The sequence below is a fragment of the Triticum urartu genome, chromosome 6A, assembly GCF_056163025.1.
Source record: "Triticum urartu cultivar PI428250 chromosome 6A, HENAU_Tu73, whole genome shotgun sequence".
Lineage (NCBI taxonomy): Eukaryota > Viridiplantae > Streptophyta > Magnoliopsida > Poales > Poaceae > Triticum > Triticum urartu.
Window position 1 is genome coordinate 281,882,522 of NC_141878.1, and position 23,029 is coordinate 281,905,550.

Genomic DNA, 23,029 nt, shown 5'->3' on the forward strand with positions numbered 1-23,029 from the left:
ACGAGGCCCTTCTACATGGCCTCCGGATGGCAGTATCCATGGGCATTCAACGCCTAGAGGTACGCGGGGATTCGAACCTTGCGATATCCCAAATAAATGGCGACTTCGACGCCAAGGACCCAAAAATGGCAGCTTACCAAAACGCCGTCCTAAAAATGTTAGCTCGGTTCGAAGGGCTGGAGTTTCACCATATAGCCCGAGAAAACAATCAAGCAGCGGACGTCCTGGCACGCATCAGAGCAAAACGCGATGCAGTCCCCCCAACATCTTTTTGGGAAGATTGTTCAAGCCATCTGTAGCATGGGAGGGGGAGCCCGCAAATAACAGCCCGGACCCAGCCGCACCACTCGACGCCGAACAATCTGACACAATTGGAGGCTCTGCCAATGAAATTACACCTTCAGCCCACGTAATAATGGCGGTCATCGCCCCGTGGACGGAACCATTCCTAGCCTACCTTGCTAGGCAGGAACTCCCGGAGGACCAAAACAAGGCCCGTTGCATAGTGCGGCGATCTAAAGCCTACAGAGTCCATGAGGGAGAGCTTTATAAGAAAAGCACTACCGGAGTTCTTCAAAGGTGCATCTCCGAAGAGGAAGGGCGGAACCTTCTGGCTGAAATTCATGCCGGACTCGGTGGTCACCACGTCGCTGCTCGGTCCCTTGTTAGCAAGGCTTTCTGTACAGGCTTTTATTGGCCGACAGCCCGGGCAGACGCTCAGGACTTAGTCCAACGATGCGCTGGTTGCCATCTTTTTGCCAACCAAAGCCATATGCCACCCACCGCACTCCAAACTATACCAATCACCTGGCCTTTTGCGGTCTGGGGGCTTGACATGGTCGGACCCCTTAATAGCGGGACCGATAGAAAGAAATATTTACTGGTCATGGTGGACAAATTCACCAAATGGATAGAAGCCAAGCCTGTTAAAACGGCCGAATCCGGACCTGTGATAGACTTCATATCCGGGGTTGTACACCTTTATGGCGTCCCCCACAGCATCATAACCGATAACGGTACAAACTTTACCGCCGACGAGGTAAAACTCTTGTGCAAAAACATGGGCATCAAGCTCGATTATGCTTCCGTCTATCACCCACAAACCAACGGCCAGGTCGAACGTGCAAATGGTCTCATCATGAGCGGCATTAAACCCAGACTAGTGCGGTCCTTAAGGAATCTAATACGCACTGGGTAGAGGAGCTTGACTCCGTACTCTGGGGGCTGCGGACCACGCCGAATCGCACCATCGGATACACACCATTCTTCATGGTGTACGGCGCAGAGGCAGTTCTGCCCTGCGACATAATTCATGACTCACCTCGAGTGCGCATGTACGAAGAAAGAGAAGCCGAGCTCGATTGGCAGGACAGTTTGGACGGTTTGGAGGAGGAGCGCGACGTGGCAAAAGCCCGTTCCGCATTCTATCAACAGCAGGCTCGAAGATATCAAAGCAGAGAAGTACGGGCCAAAAATTACAATGTCGGCGAACTAGTTCTACGCCTGCCGGACAAGAAAAAGGACAAACTCAAGCCCAAGTGGGAAGGTCCATTCATAATCGACCAAGTCCTGACTGGCGGGGCGTACCGCCTGCGAGATGCGTCGGATAACCGACTCGAGCCGAACCCATGGAGTGCCACCCGTCTCCGAAGATTCTACGCCTAGCGCCGGACTCTGTGTTCGTCTCCTTCCTCTGTCCATTTTTTGCATTTTTCTGTCTTACATTTCTCTCCTTCCCCTCTTTTGTTTTATCGCCCTTAAAGGCTCATCTAAGTGATGCGCCACTCGCGCTCATTGAACCTGGGGGCTTCTTTAACTGAAGCTTATTTATATGGGCTTCATGCCCAACACATGCGTCAAACTTCTGCATGTACCTTTTTCTTCACCATTATATGCATCGATATGACTTAAGTTTTGGCCAAGCTGGGTTGCCTGGCTCCTGTGCTTACCCCTACGTTCCCGATTGTTCGGCTAGGTGGTAAAGGGAGCACCTCTGTGATTGTTACTGCCGGGTCAGCCGGATGTGTACCTCAGACTGGGTGAAGCCGAAAGCTAGCGTTCTTAAGGGAATATTCGGTCGGTGAGATAAAAGATGATCTTTTTACCCATTTTATGCGCCCCCAGATACTTTCTCTGCGTCTTTTTACGCAGTCTGGACATGCACTTTAGGGCATGCCTCCCAGCGAAAGGAACCCCTAACGGAACTATTCTCTCTGGAAGATGTTTCTTACTAGCCATGTAATATAACATAACTAGTTGGGCACTTGTCTGATAAAGCACTAATGACCCCTACGCCTGGTCTCCACACATACCACGGTTCTTATATAACCGCTATGGTATTCAGACACACTCCAGACCGTCAGGTCTCGAGGTTGAAGCGAAAAGGTCGGCAACGACAAACGATCTACAATCCGGCTAGAAGGCATTACACATGTCAATTCAAAATTACATAGTCATTATGACTGATTGTATTCCTCTTCTATACCATCTAACAGGCTCTCTAATTTATAGTCCTGCTGGGAATACTTTGCGGCCAACTCTACTTGGCCGTACACTAAGCTCACAGGGATCTCCTTCCTATCAGGCCCCATTGGTCCGACCTCGGTCATGTGGTTCGGGTCAGACTTCGTAAAACGGGTCTTCACCATGGCCCAGGCTTCCCGAGCGCCTTGTCGGCAGGCCGATATCTTCCACAACCGGAAGCGCCGCCGAGCTCCCTTCAGCTTCTCCGCAAGCTCTCCAAGGCTCTCGGGCACGGAGTGGGCAGGGCATAAGGCTTGGGCAACACCTCGCATCGCTTGCCGAATTCGCTCGTGCAGTTGCATGAGTTCGGGAAGAAGGTCACCCGTAGAACCAGGCATCTCCTCTGCAGGACGACCTGTGAGCATACCTACAGACATTACTTTGTTAATCGACTTCCTCGCCGAACTTTTTTTTTAAAGTTCGTTCAAGCACTTACTAAAAATGCCCCGTCGAAGCCGCTGATTCTCCTTCGTGGAGTCCGACAGCTGGCCACGAACATCTTTAAGTTCGACATCCAGCTTGGTGTTGGCATCCTGAAGATCATTCTTCTCTCGCCTCACCCTTGTCAACATACTCTCACCAGCCTTTAGCTGGCGTAAGAGTTGTTGCTTGTCCGGATCTAGTCCGGCGCCATCTACAATTTAACTTGTCAGATTTGCACCCACACCGCACAATACTAATCTTTCAAAGTGTATTTTACCTGAGGGGGTCTCTCGGGGCTCCCCTGCTGCGGCTAGTGCGGCCTCTAGTTGGGCCTTGCACTTCTCCAACTCCTGGGATAGTACAGTATTCTTCTCTGTAAGAACCTGCATATTAAATGATCCTTAAATCAGTTGCTCTAACTGTTTCAAGTCTCGGGGCTACTGGCATATGTATATATTTAACCAAAATTTTCTTACCCGTATGTCTTTCACATACTGCCCCATAGCTCTGGCCAAACCATTTTGAGCGGCATGGAGGTACGCATCTCCCGAATTAAAGGCATCTAAAGCCTCTTGGGAGAAACAACCGTCGCGTAGAGTTGTCCGGCGACGCCTGTGGTTCATGGAACTCTCTACTTCTGAATTCATGGCGGACAGCCTGTCCGCATCCTCTGTCGGAGGAGCGTCCGGTGCGCGCCTTGTACTCGCCTCCGCTTCCTGGCCAGACGTTGGAGCCTGGCTGGTGGAGGCGCGATTCGCAACCTCTCCGGGTGTAGTCCGGTGAGGTCTCTTCGTCCTGAAGATAGCATGAATGTTAATATGACCCTGACAGAATAACTCCAGGGAAGCAGAGGGTACACTATACCTTTGCGCCGGCATTTCAGTCCGGACTTCATTCCTTTTTGCCCTACGGGGCTCTGCGGCCCCTCGTTGGCTAGCCGCTGCAAGTTCGGCCTCCTGCCGTGGAAATCTCCCCTGCAAAATGCGGTTGCCGTCAGAAACACCGAAATACATGAGAGTGTAATCCCTCTCAAGCGAATGAGACTCCGGTTTCCGTCACTTGGGAGGCCGGGATTAACCCTGGGTAATCAGCCGTGATGGCTACCAAGGTATTGTCCTTGCTTAGCTGATAGAACACCCCATCGATAAGCTCCACCGATATGTCCGGATCCTCCTCGGAGTCTGGATCGAGGGACCGTTCTGGGTCCTCGGGCTGTGGAGGGCGGCTGCTGATATTTTTTACCTCCTGTCGCAGTTCCTGCATTGAAGTCGTTAGACTACCTATCTAACCACGGGAGTGTAAAACAAACGGGCAAGCGCAATTGTTCACTTACATAACTTGGAGGATTGTTCATACTGAATCCGGCCCGCGGATTGACGCGGAGGAATTCCTCCTTTTCTCCCTTGTACAAAGAGGATAAGATCTTTTCTAGAGCGGCGGCCGAGGCCGGCCCTTTACGACCATAACGGGTGGTGTCATCCTCCCCGTTGAATTCCCACATTGGGTGGCCTCTGTATTGAAGCGGCTGCACCCCCCGCATAATGCATGCGTCCATGACTCCAATCATGGTTAGTCCGGAATGAGCCAACAGTCTTATCCGGCCCATCAGGTAAAGGACGTCTCTATCACTTTCTCTTTGAGAGCTCCGCGCACGCCAGCTCAAGTGTTTCTTCAATGGAGCACTGTTGAACTCAGGGAGACCGACCCGGATAGGGTCCGGTAGCGGGACGTCATCTATCTAAAACCATTCTGAAGGCCAGTCCTTGGACGCTTCCTTTGGGGTTCCGGATAGGTATCCAGTCCCGGTGATGCGCCATACTTCAGCTCCGCCCACTTGGTATATGGACCCCTTTTGAGAACGGGGCACCAGGCAGAATAACCTCTTCCACAGTGCGAAATGAGCCTCAACGCCTAAAAATAGCTCGCAAAGGGCGACGAAACCCGCAATATGCAACACGGAGGCGGGCGTGAGATTGTGCAGTTGGAGGCCGTAAAATTCCAGAAGCCCGCGGAGAAATGGGTGAATTGGAAATTCCAGTCCCCTTAATAGATAGGAGACGAGGCACACCCGCTCTCCCCTAGAAGGATTGGGGGTGCTCTCCGCTTGTTCCGCCATTATAGGTGGCAAGACCGGCTCGGACCGGGACCATGCATGCCTGGGGAAGGAATCCCTGGGCTTGAAGTGACGCTAACTTGCTATGCGGGATGGTACAGCTCTCCCAGTCCCCGGGTTTGGGACCGGAGGGGCGAGGGGAGGAGCTACGACGGCTGGTCATGCTGGAATAGACCTTTGCTGGAAGCGCTCTGATGATCACCCACGGAAAGGAGGAGATGTGGTTTGGATCTAAATCCCCATCCCGTTAAATAGGCGGCTCGTTTATACGGCCAGGGGTGTGAATGTAAAAACGCCCCGGCTTTTCGCATCTGCTTTACACGTAGAAGACGGCCATTATTGGGCATGGAAGCCGAGGAGCACTACATTACAAGAATAGGAAATTATTCCTACAGGTACACAAGATTTGGAGAAGAACCCGCCTTGCAATGCCGAACAATTTGCGCGCCGGACTCGTCGTCATTGAAGCCTGGTTCGGGGGCTACTGAGGGAGTCCTGGATTATGGGGTGTTCGGGTAGCCGGACTATACCTTCAGCCGGACTCCTGGACTATGAAGATATAAGATTGAAGACTTCGTCCCGTGTCCGGATGGGACTTTCCTTGGCGTGGAAGGCAAGCTTGGCGATGCGATATTCAAGATCTCCAACCATTGTAACCGACTCTGTGTAACCCTAACCCTATCCGGTGTCTATATAAACCGGAGGGTTGTAGTCCGTAGAGGATCAACTCCATACACAATCATACCATAGGCTAGCTTCTAGGGTTTAGCCTCCTTGATCTCGTGGTAGATCTACTCTTGTACTACTCATATCTTCAATATTAATCAAGCAGGAGTAGGGTTGTACCTCCATCGAGAGGGTCCGAACCTGGGTAAAACAAAGTGTCCCCTGTCTCCTGTTACCATCCGGCCTAGACGCACAGTTCGGGACCCCCTACCCGAGATCCGCCGGTTTTGACACCGACAGGATGCCATCGCCATCTTCTTCTCTTCTTCATAATTGTGCAAATGGAAGATCTTGTCAACTTTCAATGCCCATGAAAGCTATTCTTCGGGATCGTTGCTTCCATTGAACTTGGGCATGGTGAACTTGAGCTTGCCATAGCGTTGCTCTTCATTGTGTTGGGGTCAGGGATGATGATGCCCATGTTGTAGATGATTGTTCAACTCGCGGTGCTCTTGATGTGGAGGGTTGTCAACCTCGTGTTGCTCTTGTCGCAGAGGATTCCCATTGTCGTCATGCTCTTGATGAACTTGATGGTCTTGGCAAGCTTGTGGAGAAGCGCGTCGACCTCGAGGAGGAACTAGACGATGCATGCGAGCTTGAAATCGTCGTTCTTGAATTTCTTCGCGAAGTGCTTCCTCTTGTTCACGGGCTTGTCGGCCTCGGTCGGCAACGGCTCGACTCGCATCCCGTAGAGCTTGTTGCACCGGAAGAGCTTGAGCGTCATGGAGTTGTTGTTCTTGACGTTGTGTCTCAGCATCTTGTGCAAGATGGTGGAGACGTGCATGTTCTTCCTCTTCATGTTGGCGTTGTTGTTGCCGTTCTCGAGCTAGCGCAAAGGCTTCTTCGGCTTGACGTCGTCGATGTTCTTGCGAGTCGGTGTCTCAAAGTGGGTTGAGGTTTGCTTGACGGTCGGTGCTTATGGCTCGACGAAGAGTGTTCGATGTCGGTGTACTTGAGCCGGAGAGGGTAAAGTCGGAATGGCAACTTGAACGGCTCCTTCTTGAAGTGGAAGAAGAGCGGTTGAGCAACAAAGCGTGAATCTCGTCCATCCTTGCGTCATTCTCTTGCTTGTGATCGTTGAGCTTGTGGTCGAAGTAGTCCCTTGTACGTTTCTCGGAAAGTCACAAGTCGGCGGCAAGGTTGTCGATGCGTTCACTCATAGCTTGTTGCTCTTGATGTAAAGCACGTTGTGCACCAAAGAGGTGACTCTTGGTGACGAAGGAGTTCATGTCGTCGTCTTGCTCCATGAAGAGTGGGTTGGTAGAAGTACTTGGCCTATCCATCATTCCAAGACAAATGTGAGTGGTAGAAAGAGAAGAACGAATACCAAATGTACCTTGACCGAAGTTGAAAGTGAATCGATGATCACTCCAATGTAGGACAAGGAAATAGCCCAATTGGTACGAATTCTCCTCGGTTTCTCACACCTACACAAGTAAAAGCTTATGGTGGAGCTTGGTTAGGATGGTGGCACAATTTTTAATGTGAATGTAAGCAAGATTCAATAATGTTGGAGACGATTCACAAGATGCAATGTAACAAGTAGACCAAGCATATACGGTACACGAAAACACATGCGCAAAAAGATAAGTGGGGTTGTGCAACCAAGGGTGAGCCAAAATGTGGAAGCCACAAAAATGCTCTTGTTGCACACAACTAGAGAGACGCTAGCACGATTGCACGATAGGCGGATACAAGAACTTGTGCACAACCTACTTAGCAAAAATGCAACGACTTCTATCCCAAATATGTTTTATGCAAGGTGTTGCTATGATATGATCCAAGATGATCGAGTATGACAATCTTAATGTTGTATGATGCTATGGTTCTTGCTTGAAAGCTCTTTGCTTATCTTTCCTCTTTGCTTAAAAGCTTGTTTGGCTCTTTGATGTTTGAGCTCTTTTCTCATGCAATGTGTGACGAACCAAGATAGTAAGTGAGTATGCAATGACAACTTTGTGACACAAGAGATGATACCAATATAGGCAACAATGATGTATGTATGTATGTATGCTATGGGAAGTATGATCACTAATGTGCACAACTCTCATTGCCAGCAATACTCAATGGCTAGTCTCGATGGGTAAGCAACACAAAGGAGTAAGGCTATGATGGCTATCAATGTAATGGCAAGAGTGATATGTCCAATACCAAGATGAGGTTACCGGGCTTGCTTCCGGTATGGTGTCAAAATGGTGGCACGAATACCAAGTCGTAGTCGAGGTGGCCGTTGTTGATGACGCGTCCATGGCAAAAATGAGCGGCGGTGATGTCGATGTCGAACCGTACCTAGATAGCCGAAACACAAAAGGATACGGTACCACAACTCAAATTCTCAAAACCAAGTGTGACAAAAAGCGTCGGAGTAGGTAGCGGGTAAGTGGCGGTGTGGGTTGGGATATTGGAAATGTTTGCGGAAGTCGGTGGTGGTGTAGCGGATGATGTGGTGGAAGCCTAAACGAATATTTGAGCGAAATCAGTCTTTAGAGTAGCGGTCGTCCAGAAATGGACGGATGTCCGGTCGCCGGACGTCTGGTAGGGTCGGAAATCCGCTAATTTCAGCTCGGTTTAGAGGTTCCGGTCGTCTGGTAATGGTCGGACGTCCGGTGGTTCCAGCGGCGCCGGACGTCCGGTAAGTTGCGGTCGTCCAGTGGGTCGGGGACAAAATTGATATGATTTCATGGATTTTGGATGGATTTCGAGGTGGAGATGGTGGGGGATGGCTAGATCCACTTGCAACACAACAAATTCACGGATCAAAACCAACAAAACATCATCAAAACTCACAAAACACAAGAAATTTTTTTGGGGCTATTTTTGTGGGGATTTTCGGATTAGGACGAAAAACAACAAAATCAAGCTACAAAACGAATAGGGGGGCTCCGAAATCGTGATCAACCTTGCTCTAGATACCAAGATGATGTAGGGTAGAGACCCTAATCGCCCGATCTTTCACGAAAGGAGCGGATCCCGGGGAAAATCACGAATAACATAGGGAAGAACGGAAGGAAAACACAAGAGGAAATCACTAAACCGACACGAATAAGTCACACATGGGCTAGATCCTCGAGTACATAGAACGATACACGAATCCACGGACAACTAAGGATGATACACGGTAACCGGTTCTTCTTCGTGAGGAGGTCTTGAATCCACAAGGGGATCTTCCCATAAAGGGGGCTTGAATCCGCTTGGGGGATCTTCTCCGGTGGAGGCTCGAATCTCCGAGGAGAAGGTAACCAAGTGGATGAGGAAAGCTCTCTCACAAATATGAGCTAAACATTTGCTAGCCCTGGAAAGGAGGTGGGAGAGGTCTATTTATAGTCTAAGTGCAAATGGGGGCGAAGTGAAGGGGTACATGGGCCTCGGGCCCAAACACTGTGCACAAACAGGTACCAGACGTCCGCTGGGGACCATTCGTCCGGTGTCTCATGAGCTACCGGACGTCCGGTGTCCTCCGGTCGTCCGCTGGTTCCGTTCTGTGATGGGGGTGCTGGACGTCCGGTAGCTCTGTACTTCCGCTGATGTTGGCTCGGGTGCGGTCGCGCCGGTCGTCCGGTCCGGACCGGACGTCCGCTCGTTTGCTTCGGGCACCGGTCGTCCGGTCTGGACCGGACGTCCGCTCGCTGGGGCTCGGCTGATGCTTCAGGTGTCGGACGTCCGGTCCCGGCCGGTCGTCTGGTGGCTGTGACTTTTCCTTCAGCCCTCCTTCTTCTCCGTCTTCTCGTCCATCTTCCTCTTCTTCTTGTCCTTGCTCCTTAGCTTCTCCATGCTACCTGAGTATGCACAGAGTGTCCATATGATGTAGTAGCCATGCTTCATGTGCATCAAAGTGTGATTGTGAGAGGAGAGATGTCTTCATCTTCATCTTCTACTCCAGCTTCGCCTTGGCTTCCAGCTCGGCCTTCTCTGCCTTCATCTTCTACTCCAGCTTCTCCAGCCGGCTGCGCCCCGTGGCCTGCGCCTTCGCCAACTGCTCCAGCTCGGTGTCGCAACCCCTGACAGCATCCTCTCGGGCCTTAATCTTCTCCTCCTCCGCCTTGCAGTCTCGAGCTTCGTCCGCACGCTCATTGCGCATGGTCTCCAGCTCAGCCTCCAGCGACCGACAGCGATCTTGGGCGGCCCCGACATCCTTCAGCGCCACCTCGCGAGCAGCCGCGGCTTGGGCAACGGCCTGCTTGTCCTTCTCGGAGGCCGCCGCAGCCTAGCTCAGCGCCGCCTGGACGGACACATCAGAGTGAAGCCAGCCAGAGATCAGCTCCAGGCGCCCGGCCACCAGGCGACGGTGAGTGCCTTGAAGATCCTCCCGTAGCAGGGTCAGCGCGGAGAGAGCGTGCTCCAGGACGTCAGGGGAGGCGGAAGGATCTCGGGTCAGCAGTGCGGCGGGAGGAGGAGGAGGCAACGTCATCACCATGGCCTGGGAGGCTGGGAGCTCCTGAGCTTTGGGGACCCCAACAAACAAGCCGGACGTTGGCACCTCCGGGGCCAGCAGGGCTATGGGAGCTGCCTCCGACTGAGGACGCTCCCCCAAGCCTCACGAGGATGATCGGGCCGGAGAATTGCGAGCGCCGTCACTGCCCTTCCTCACGGAGGGGGTGCAGCCGCCGCAGGCGATCTGGTCCCAAGCAGTACCTCCGCTTCCTCCTTCCTCTTCTTTGCCGCGGGCGTTGGCCTAATTGCACAACGGAGAAGCATCAAGAATCAGCAACAAAAGCAAGACCAAGGTAGGACGAGAACACTTACTGGTCCACCGCGGTGTAGTCTCTCTGTTTCTTAAGCTTGAAACCTGAGAGCCTCGCAGCCTGAGGCACGGGCGCGCGGGCTTCAGGGGCAGAAGAGGGGGCAGAAGATGGGCCGGAAGCAGCTCCAGGAAGGGGCTTCGTCTCGGGAGATAAGCACCAACCTGCCCCTCATCAGAACCTTGGCCGGTGGCCTCCTCCGGGGACTGACCTTGGACCTCGTGGAGCCCCCTGCCAGGGGCAGCTTGCCCCTCTCCAAGGGGACGTCAACATCGTCATCGTCATCAGGCAGGGTGCGAAGGATGTCGGCCTTGCGCAAAGGAGAGGTCTGGCCTGCCCCTGGTCGTCTCTGAGTCGCGCTCCTCCTCTTCCTCCTCGCGAGACTCATCAGAATACACGTCCACTGGAGTCGTCGTCACCAGGACATTCGAGGGCGCAGGCGGCACAAGCCCACGCCCGTCGAAGTCGGGCATGGAGGAGGTAGCCTCCACCCCATCTGGGCGATAGAACAAGGGAACGAACGAGTCCATCGGGTACCCTTGGTCGTCCCCAACCAAGGAGCGGAGGGTCGAGCGCAACTCCTCGGCAGAAAGGGCCTCCGGGCGTAGGCGGAGGTCGTCCCCTTCGTCTCCAAGCTTCCACAAGGGGCGCGAGCGCGCCTAAAGGGGAGCCACGCGCTGCGCCATGAATTCTTTGATGATCATGGCCCCCATCAGCTTCGCCGCCCTTGAGTCACGAGGCCTTAGGTCGACGGTCATGCTCTCCAACACCTGCACCGCCCTTGGGTCAGTGAGCTTCGCGCGAAGCCACCCCTCTTGGGACACGGGTATCTCCGTCGACAGCACCAGCCGGGGCTGGGAGCACTTGGCTTCCATCAAGACCCACTTGCTCCTAAATCCCTCGGCCTTCTTCCCGGCCTTCGAGATCGTGTTGGTCTTGTTGGCCGCAACGAAGCCAACACACCCTGAGCAGTGGCCCTCCTTGATCCAGAGAAGATGTGGCGCAGCAGTGCCACGGACGGCATCACTCCAACGTACGCCTCGTAGTAGAAGGCGAAGATCGACAGGAGGAGGATGGAGTTGGGATGAAGATGGAGGGCGTGGATCTTGTAATGGTTGAGGACGGAGTAGAAGAAGTCGAAGAAGGGGGGAACCAACCCGGCGATGATGTTGCTCATGAAGAAGGGCTAGAAGGTGTTGCCTAAGGCCTTCGGCTCGGCGGAGCCGGCCCGGAGCACAGTATTCCTCTTCTCATCACCCTCCGCCGTCATCAGGAGCACGGCGGCAAGGTTCTTCTCCTAGATGCTCGGCGCATCGAGCGCAGGCTCATACCAGGATGGCGGAGGGACGGCATGAGCTTTTTTGGCACCATGGGCGGCAGGCTTGAAGGAGGATCTGGGCGGGTCTGGAGTCTTTGGGAGAAAAGAGCGAGAAAGGGGATCTGGAGCAAGACAAAGGGAAGCAATGAAGGCAAATGCAGCCCGTGCCAGCCTTTTGTTAGACGGGTAGTTGCCGAGGCAGCATGGGGAAGCGAAGACGCCCATGTCCCATCAGTCGCTACGTGTCAACCAAGGCCATAGGCTGTTGGGGCCCACGGCGCTCCGCACTTGCCCCTTGGCTTTGCCTCGAAGCAAGTCCGGGCGCGCCTTGGGAGCGGGGGCTACTATCGGCGTTCTAGGAACGGGGGTCCCTAGACTTGCCTGCCTACGGCCCATGGCGTGGCTCCACCAGCGGGCCTATATGGCCCATCTTCACCAACAAACACTCAAGACCGTCGCGAGGGGACAAGCCTCACGAGGCGGACGATGCAAGACCTCCTCGGGGACGGCCTCACTAGGCTGTCTTGCAAGGGGCTGAGGGATCAAAGCGAGGAGCACCTCCCAAGGTTCCTGTGACGCAAGCCATCACGACCAAGGCCAGGCGGGCGCCAGCGCGTGCAGTGTACTCATTTCCTCTTTGGTGCTAAAGAGGCAAGCGCAGTTGAGGAGTCCCGAGGCATCTGGCAAAGGTTTCCATATTGGTGCAACAAGACCAAGACCAGCAGAATGGCAGGACGGAGGTCACCGTGAAGCCCAGGGCGGCTGTAGGATCGGAAGTATGTCTAGAGGGGGGTGATTAGACTACTTGACCAAATAAAAATCTAGCCTTTTCCCAATTTTAGTTCTTGGCAGATTTTAGCAACTTTAGACAAGTCAAGCAATCTCAACACAATTCAAGCAAGCATGCAAAGAGTATATGAGCAGCGAAAAGTAAAGCATGCAACTTGCAAGAATGTAAAGGGGAGGGTTTGGAGGATTCAAACGCAATTGGAGACACGGATGTTTTTGTCGTGGTTCCGATAGGTGGTGCTATCATACATCCACGTTGATGGAGACTTCAACCCATGAAGGGTAACGGTTGCGCGAGTCCACGGAGGGCTCCACCCACGAAGGGTCCACGAAGAAGCAACCTTGTCTATCCCACCATGGCCATTGCCCACGAAGGACTTGCCTCACTAGCGGTAGATCTTCACGAAGTAGGCGATCTCCTTGCCCTTACGAACTTCTTGGTTCAACTCCACAATCTTGTCGGAGGCTCCCAAGTGACACCTAGCCAATCTAGGAGACACCACTCTCCAAGAAGTAACAAATGGTGTGTTGATGATGAACACCTTGCTCTTGTGCTTCAAATGATAGTCTCCCCAACACTCAACTCTCTCTCACATGATTTGGATTTGGTGGAAAGAAGATTTGAGTGGAAAGCAACTTGGGGAAGGCTAGAGATCAGGATTCACATGGTAGGAATGGGATATCTTGGTCTCAACACAAGTGTAGCTGGTTCTCTCTCAGTAAATATAGGTTGGAAGTGTAGTTTCGTTCTGATGGCTCTCTCCACTAATGAAGAGGAGGTGGAGGGGTATATATAGCCTCCACACAAAATCTAACCGTTACACATAACTTGCCAATCTCAGTGGGACCGAATAGTTAAACTCGGTCGGACCGATTCAGCAAAGCTAGTGACCGTTAGTGTTTTCGGTGAGACAACATGCAACTCGGTAAGACCGATATGGTTAGGGTTAGGGCATAACGTAATCTCGGTGAGACCGAATACACAAACTCGGTGGGACCGATTTTGGTAATAAGCTAACCAGAGAGTTGGTCAGGTAAACTCGGTGGGTCCGATTTGCTCATTTTGGTGAGACCAAAATGTTACAAAAGGGAAACAGAGAGTTTACATTGCAATCTCGGTGGGACCGATCGCTCATCTCGGTGGGACCGAAACATTACGAAGGGAAACAGAGAGATTGCAACCCCATCCCGGTGAGACTGAGATCCCTATCGGTGAGACCGATTTTCCTAGGGTTTGTGGCAGTGGCTATGACATCTAAACTCGGTGGCGCCGGATAGAACGAATCGGTGGGGCCGAGTTTGACTTTTGGTTTAGGTCATATGTGGATGTGAGAAAGTAGTTGAGGGCTTTGGAGCATATTACTAAGCATTTGAGCAAGATCCTCATTAAGCAACACCTCATCCCTCCTTGATAGTATTAGCTTTTCCTATAGACTCAATGTGACCTTGGATCACTAAAATAGAAAATGTAGAGTCTTGAACTTTTGAGCTTGAGCCAATCCTTTTGTCCTTAGTGTTTTGAGGGGTCCACTTTTCTCATCCATGCATGCCAATCATTGAGCTTTCCTGAAATATTAGTCTTGAAATAGCATTAGCTCAATGAACTATATTTTGTTAGGAATTAACAAAGCCACCTATGGATAGTTGCACTTTCAATCTCCCCCTTTTTGGTAATTGATGACAACATATAGATCAAAGCTTCGACAAATGATAATAAGAGTGAAAAACATTGTCGCTTTGAGAAGTATGTGAAAAGCAAGAGCTCCCCCTAAATTTGTGCATAGTTTAAGAATTGCTTTGGACTGCAAATGCACAAAGAGTTAGGATCATGGGTTACTCTTCCATGTCACATACATCTTGGTGGAGCGCTCAAAATGATAATAATTAAAATACATGCACTCCTCACCAAGCAAAGTGAGTGATCATATGGAATATAAAAGGATAATGTCATCCAACAAGCATAAAGGTAGTATATGATCAAACACATGATCATCCAAGTATCACACACAAGCATAAAGTATCTCACATGAGCAGATAAAAAAGTTCAACCACCAAGGAGAAACGCAAGAGAGAACAAAAGCAACACTCTCTCTCTCTCTCGAAGCCTATGATCTATACATTTTCTCCCCCATTGGCAACAAGTTACCAAAAAGTTCATAAAAAATGCATAGTGCTAAATCTTCACTCAGGCTTGGTCTTCAGGTGGTGGTGTAGACAGGACTCCAAGGACGAAGGCGTCAGTTGATGTAGATGGACCTGGTGGAGTAGGTGCTGGAGCTGGTGGCACTGAAGCTGTAACTGGTGCAGATGAAGTTGCTCAGGTGTCGGTGACAAGCATAGTAGTAGACCTCTGACCTCTGGGCACTCTAGCAAAAGCATCAGTGGTTGTCTTTCCCTTCTTCTCCTGCACTTCCTCCTGAAGTTGCTCAACAACGGACTGTATCTCAGTGATCTTCACAGCTAAGTCATAGAACTTCTGCTCCATGATCCTCTCCAAGCTCTCCTGGTTTTGAGTCAGGGTGGCCAGTCCCTTCTCAATCCTCAGAGTGGAGGCAATCAAGTAGCCAAGCTGATCTTGCTTGCTCTTCAGAAGATACTGAGATGCCTCATCCATGGTTGGCATCTTTGCAGCCTTTTCAGCCCTAGCCTTCTCCTTTTTGGCTTGTGCGTGCACAGAAGATGGTTCATTTTCATCCATCACCACAGTGTTGTCCTCAAAGTCTGGGTAGATGGGCAGGTGCTCGTTGTCCAGCAGATATGTACCAGTGCCCATCTTGGAGTTGATCAGCTCCTGGATCTGTGGGCATACCCACAACTCCTCTTCTGATCTGCAGTTGTCCTCTTTATGGTTTCCACAATTAGGCTCATAAAAAATGTGAAGCAAGTTAATTGCATGACCTCTGATCATCTTGTGATCACCTGGCTTTGGCAAGAGAGTGTGCCTGAGGATCCAGTTGATTGTTGGCAAGCCTGACAGAAGGTAATGTACTGATCCAAACTTGTGTGTCTCAAGGGCAGCATCTAGGATCTCTTTGTACATATGTGCCATGGTGTTGTGATCCTTCTTCTTCTTGGCATAGACATCCAAGTCATCTTCACTCTCCTCAAGAGCATTGATCAATTTTGCCCATTTAGCAACCGTTGACTGGTACCTAGTACCTTCAGACATCCAGACAATCCTTCCATCTAGGTAGAAATGAGCCGTGGAGTAGAACTGCATAATGAGCTCATCATTCCACTTTGTGAGCTTCTGAGCCACAAATCATCGACTCCACACGCCTTGAAGCTGTCATATACACCAGGGAAGTGATCCTCATTTTCCTCAATGAATATCCAATCAACCCATCTCATGTCACACACTATGGGCTTCTTGTCAAGTAAGATAGTCTCATAGAAGTCCTGCTGTTCCTTTGTATGGAACCTGTAGTCCACAACAGTCCTTCTCCTGGTGGCATATGGATCAGACTCTCTCCATAGCCTTAAACCAAAATCCTTCCTGATTTTCATGTTCTCTACAACTGGATGAGCATCATTGTGATCTGGAATTTTGGGCTTCAACTTCCTTAACACAACAGAATCATCTTCTCCTTCAGCATCTTGAGGCACTGGGGCCTTGTTCTTCTCCTCAGCAGGGATGTTACTCGTGCTCCTCTTTGGTTTTGGCTTTGGAGCTGGAGCAGTAGTCTTAGGAGCAGTCTTAGGCTTAGATGGAACAGCCCCTACCCTTATAGCATCTCCCATAAGCTTTTGAGCTTTGGGTGCTGGTGTTGCATCCTCTTCCTCTTCCTCTTCTTCAGAGTCTTTCATTATTCAAGATCTCCCAAGCACTCTGGCAGTGGTCTTCTTGACCCTTTCCTTTCTTTTCTTTTCTGCCACAACTTGCTCTTTGGGTGCAGATCCCAAAGTCTCTTGAGTGGATGTTCTGGCTTTTGACATGGGAGCTCTCTTGGCAGGAACCTTTTGCTTCATCCCTGGCTTAGTGGCAGCAGATGTGCCATATTCCTTTTTCAGGACTTTCCTCTTTGAGGTGACCTCTTCCTCAATAGCCACATAGTCCTCATCCTCAGAATCTTAGGTTTTCTTCTTTCAGGTCCTGGTGGCTGCCTTAGGCAAGTTGCTTGGTGTGCTCCTGCTTCCATCATCTGAGCTGCTAGAGGGACTAGTCCCTCACTCAAGTGAACCTGCTCCTCATATTTGTTCTGACTATCACTCTGATCAGACATGATGCAAACACTGACAGCAGACCCTGTGAATAGATTATAGATGAGGTAGAGTAGATGAGCGTCACAAAGTGCAGAGGTTTTTGCAAAAGAATGAATCAAAGACTTAGTTTTAGTTTTCCACAAAAAGCATTTTGGATCTATCGATTTGAAATCTCTGTGATACCGAAACAGCTGTTGGAACCTAAACTAGTGAACTCGGTCAGACCGAGTCACAGTTCAGTGGCACCGAGACTGCTAGGGTTTCACAAAGACTCGAACTCGGTCACACCGATTTGCAATTCTCGGTCAGACCAAGAATCACATGTGCAATGGACTGAGCCAAATCGGTGGAACAGATTTCAACAACTCGGTCGGTCCGAGATGGTTTCGGCGGAAACCTAACCCTAAATTTTCAATCCACAACTAAACTAAGGAGTGTTTTCATTGGATAGAGTGATATCAATTGTGGCAAGATACATGGCAAAACAATGTGCTGGGGAATCGGAGTGAGAACAGCACAAAGATCAAGTCCATACCCTAGTTCGGCGATGGACTTGCTACGGCGGCAACGGCGGAGACGATCCCATTGACGGAGGTGGAGACCAGCGACTAGAGGCGGCTGGCGACGAGGAGGACGATCCGGAGACCCAGGGAGGCAAAGCAGGCTGAGCGCGGGCGAAGAGGTTCGGAAAGTTTTCCAAATTTTGGCTCGTGGGTATATATAGCCTAACCCTGTTAGTGTGACCGAGTGGAACAACTCGGTGGCACCGAGATGCATAACTGCAAGCAGTTATTGCAACTCGGTGTGACCGAAAAGTTCAAATCGGTTGCACCGAGATTAAAAACCTAGATCGACTTAGTGATCTTGGTATGACAGAAATGGATGAACCGGTCAGAACGAAATGCCCAAAGAAGTTTTGGAAGTTTAAGTCTATGACGAATCGGGGACTCTGAGTGCTCCTCACATAGAGTGGTTCGAATCTGACTTGATCAAACTTTGTGATGCAGCATGAATAGAGTTTGAGACGAGAAGAGCATAGATAGCTAGAGAAGGTTCTTAGGCATTCTTGTCCATCCACTTGGCAAGAGAAAAAGAAACCAATCAATCAAAACAACAAGTGGATGTCCTCGAATGAGTAAATTATGCAACCAACATGCTCACACAATAAAATAACAAATGAAATATGTGGCAAAGCATGCACAAACAATTCTAGCATCTATCAAGCAATTGGCGATGACTAGGTCATCTATATATGAGTATATTGACTTAGGAGTCAAATGAGAACATTTGATCATAGGTCATACTCATCGTTTAAGCACAAGTGGGGTTACCACTTTTACATAAAGCGTTGTTGTGTTCACACCATTAGAGTTGCTTTAGCTCAATTCTTAGAGTAAAGCTCCCCCTAGATGTGAGATGCCCCCTAAGAGGGGTGAACTAACCTTGGCTTTTGTCGATGATGACTTCATGTAGGTGTTGAAGATGTGGATGCTCTAAGTTGATGTAGATCATTCAGAGCTATCCTTTGGAGTGAGTTGCACTTTCAATACCTACACGGGTTAGTCCCACAAGGAACAAACAAGGATATCCATAGAAATAGAGTGATGCACACACAAGATGATGTCTATGAGAGCATTAGGTTACCTTGTCCCTTGTCTTACCAACAAGAGGGTTTGTGACTCCTTGAACTAGTGCAAGATGTGGAAGTTGATTGCACTTGTTCTTGCCAAAATGATAAGAGTGAAGTATGTTGGCGGAGTCACCCTTAAGAACTCTCTAGTTCTTCTTCTGCGGGATCCACACTATCTTGATGGGAATCCTCGGAGTTGTAGTTGTACTTGATGAAGTGGAACTTGATGTAGTCTTGGGAACCCACTTGACCAAGGCCTTAGCAGCTTCTTCAAATGCATCAATTTCCTCTTGAAGCTTGTCCTTGCCTTTTTCCTTGTGGTCTTGTGGTGGAAGATCATCTTGAGCTTGTGTCCCTTTGAAAGAAGTAGGATCGTACTTCTCTTGTTGAGGAACAAACTTCGTCTTGGGGTATTGATCTTCTTCCCACTCAACTCCATTGGCATTGAACTTTCGTTCAAAACCAATACCTTGGTTTCCGGTGCCTTCCTTGCTTGCGTACAATTTCCTCGAATTTCTTACTCCCGACAAGGCTCTTGTAAACACCTTTCTCTATGATTCCCTTCAATAAGCTATTTTCTTGCTCAAGTGTAACTTGGCTAAGAGAATCATTAGTGGAGTCAAGAGAACTACTAGAAGCAACAATATTGGATTTAGCATGATTATTGTTACTACTAGAGGAAGAATCCTTCTTGTTCTTGTTACTAGACTTGACTTGAGGCATGTAAGTGGATAAGAGTAAACTCTTGGCAATGTAAGAAGAACTTTTCTTGCGAAGATCATCATTGATTGCCTTTAAGAACTCATGCTCTTGCTCAAGATTGAGCTTCTCAAAATGTAATTTCTCATGAGTCCTTAAAAGTTCTCAATGATCTCCTAAGATAGTTTCATGAGCTAACTTAAGAGTGTTTAGTTCTTTAGTTAGAGACTCAATCTTCTCCTTATCATTATCATTCGTTTCATCTTGATTAGCATGATTACTTTACATTTCATCATAGTATTCCTCACTAGAGTTGTCAACAAGTAAATCATCATCACCTAACAAGTCATCTTCATCACTATTGAAATCAACATACTCGGGGTGTGATACCTTTGGACCTTTGGCCATGAAGCATCTTCCAATTCCTTCATTTGGTGAATCAAATATGTCGTAGGAGTTGGTTGACACAAGTGCTAGACCGGCAACACCTTCATCTTGAGTATATTCGGAGTCGGAGTGATAGCTTCTCTCAGAGTGATTGTCGGGAGTCGGAGCCGGATACCCATTCACCAACATGAGCTTGATGTCTTCGTTTTGTGTAGCTCCTTGATGACTTGTCCTTCCTTTCCGAATCCTTGCTTCTCCGAGAGGGTCTTCATTCATAACGATCATCCCTACTCCTTCTCTCCCTCGATGGTGATTCTTCTCTTCTACTTCTTCTTTTGGGGGAATCTTCTCTTCTCTTGTAGGGGGCCGTACACTCATTGGAGTAGTGTCCGGGTCTTCCACAATTGTAGCAGTTTCGCTCTCGACTAGAAGATCTTTTGTCATTGTAGGACCTTGACTTGGAACTTCTCTCTTTGCTTCTACTCTTGTAGAACTTGTTGAAGTTCTTCACCATTAGGCTCAATTCTTCATTGAAGGTTTGTTTCTCACTTGATGATGTGGGAGCTTCACATGAGGCTTTGTAAGCACCACTTGACTTGTTATGGAGCTCCTCCTTATCCTTGAGTGACATCTCATGAGCAACAATTCTTCCAATGACTTCCGTTGGCTTGAGATCTTTGTAATTTGGCATCATTTGGATCAATGTGCATACAGTATAATATTTTCCATCCAAGGCTCTTAGGATCTTCTTGATGATGAATTTGTCGGTCATCTCTTCACTTCCTAAGCCGGCAATCTCATTTCTGATAAGAGCAAGCCTAGAGTACATTTCAGCGACACCTTCACCATCCTTCATTTTGAACTTGTCAAGTTGACTTTGAAGCACATCCAACTTGGATTCCTTGACGGAGTCGGTACCTTCATGCATATCAATCAAACTATCCCAAATTTCCTTTGCATTCTCAAGACGGCTGATTTTGTTGAATTCTTCGGGGCACAATCCGTTGAAGAGGATATCACAAGCTTGAGCATTGTATTGTAGCATCTTCAACACTTCCGCGGTAGCTTCATGGTTCGGTTCTCTCCCATCAAAGAATTCACCTCGCAAGCCAATACACACAATAGCCCGAACGACGGGGTTATGTCCAAGAATATGCATTTTCATCTTATGCTTCCAACTAGCAAAATTAGTGCCATCAAAGTAAGGACCTCTACGGTGGTAATTTCCCTCGCTAGACGCCATACTCTCCTAGGTTGTGAAACCAAGGCTATGACCACCAAAAGCTATGGAAATCAAAGCAAATGGAGACAAAAGCTCTGATACCACTCGTAGGATCGAAAGTATGTCTAAAGGGCGGGTGATTAGACTACTTGACCAAATAAAAATCTAGCCTTTTCCCAATTTTAGTTCTTGGCAGATTTTATCAACTTTAGACAAGTCAAGCAATCTCAACACAATTCAAGCAAGCATGCAAAGAGTATATGAGCAGCGGAAAGTAAAGCATGCAACTTGCAAGAATGTAAAGGGGAGGGTTTGGAGGATTCAAACACAATTGGAGACACATATGTTTTTGTCGTAGTTCCGATAGGTGGTGCTATCATACATCCACGTTGATGGAGACTTCAACCCACGAAGGGTAATGGTTGCGCGAGTCACGGAGGGCTCCACCCACGAAGGGTCCACGAAGAAGCAACCTTGTCTATCCCACCATGGCCATCGCCCACGAAGGACTTGCCTCACTAGCGGTAGATCTTCATGAAGTAGGCGATCTCCTTGCCCTTAGAAACTCCTTGGTTCAACTCCACAATCTTGTCGGAGGCTCCCAAGTGACACCTAGCCAATCTAGGAGACACCACTCTCCAAGAAGTAACAAATGGTGTGTTGATGGTGAACTCCTTGCTCTTGTGCTTCAAATGATAGTCTCCCCAACACTCAACTCTCTCTCACAGGATTTGGATTTGGTGGAAATAAGATTTCAGTGGAAAGCAACTTGGGGAAGGCTAGAGATCAGGATTCATATGGTAGGAATGGGATATCTTGGTCTCAACACAAGTGTAGGTGGTTCTCTCTCAGAAAATATAGGTTGGAAGTGTACTTTCGTTCTGATGGCTCTCTCCACGAATGAAGAGGAGGTGAAGGGATATATATAGCCTCCACAGAAAATCTAACCGTTACACACAACTTGCCAATCTCGGTGGGACCAAATAGTTAAACTCGGCCGGACCGATTCAGAAAAGCTAGTGACTGTTAGTGTTTTCGATGGGACCGACATGCAACTCGATAGGACCGATATGGTTAGGTTAGGGCATAACGTAATCTTGGTGAGACCGATTACACAAACTCGATGGGACCGATTTTGGTAATAAGCTAACCAGAGAGTTGGTCAGGTAAACTCGGTGGGACCGATTTGCTCATTTCGGTGAGACCGAAATGTTACAAAAGGGAAACAGAGAGTTTACATTCGAATCTCGGTGGGACCGAAACGTTACGAAGGGAAACAGAGAGATTGCAACCCCATCTCGGTGAGACCGATTTTCCTAGGGTTTGTGGTAGTGGCTATGACATCTAAACTCGGTGGCACCAGATAGAAAGAATCGGTGGGGCCGAGTTTGACTTTTGGTTTAGGTCATATGTGGATGTGAGAAAGTAGTTGAGGGCTTTGGAACATATCACTAAGCATTTGCGCAAGATCCTCATTAAACAACACCTCATCCCTCCTTGATAGTATTGGCTTTTCATATAGACTCAATCTGACCTTGGATCACTAAAATAGAAAATGTAGAGTCTTAAACTTTTGAGCTTGAGCCAATCCTTTTGTCCTTAGTGTTTTGAGGGGTCCACTTTTCTCATCCATGCCATGCTAATCATTGAGCTTTCCTTAAATATTGGTCTTGAAATAGCATTAGCTCAATGAACTATATGTTGTTAGGAATTACCAAAACCAACTAGGGCTAGTTGCACTTTCAGCAGCGTCACCACCAGAGCCTTTGGCAGCCGAAGACCACCTATAGTCAGGATAACTTGTAGTGGTTGTCTCCCTTCAAATTTGGCCGTTGTTGGATCCCTTCCCACCAACATTTGGGAAGAGGACCGGGGCCTCTATAAATAGGACTAGCCACCACAGTAGGAGGCAACTGATCTTGGATCAGATCCATTCCATCCTCACACACACACAAGCTCACCGAGACCAAGAACACCTCTCCTCAGGAGGCTGTTCTTCCCATATACTTGTTCATCCTCGGCTCAAGAGGCAATCCATCACACCACACTGGAGTAGGGTATTACACCACATCGGTGGCCCGAACCAGTATAAACCCTGTGTCCTTTGTTCTTCAAGTTCGATGTGTTGAGCCTTGGGATCGTGGGGAGTGGGTGAGCTAGGGAAGGGAGAGATCTTCGTGCGCACCCCAGTGTTCGAACCTCTTGGTTTTGCCGGAACCCGAAATCTGACACCCCTATTTCCTCCTTCCTTGCTTGC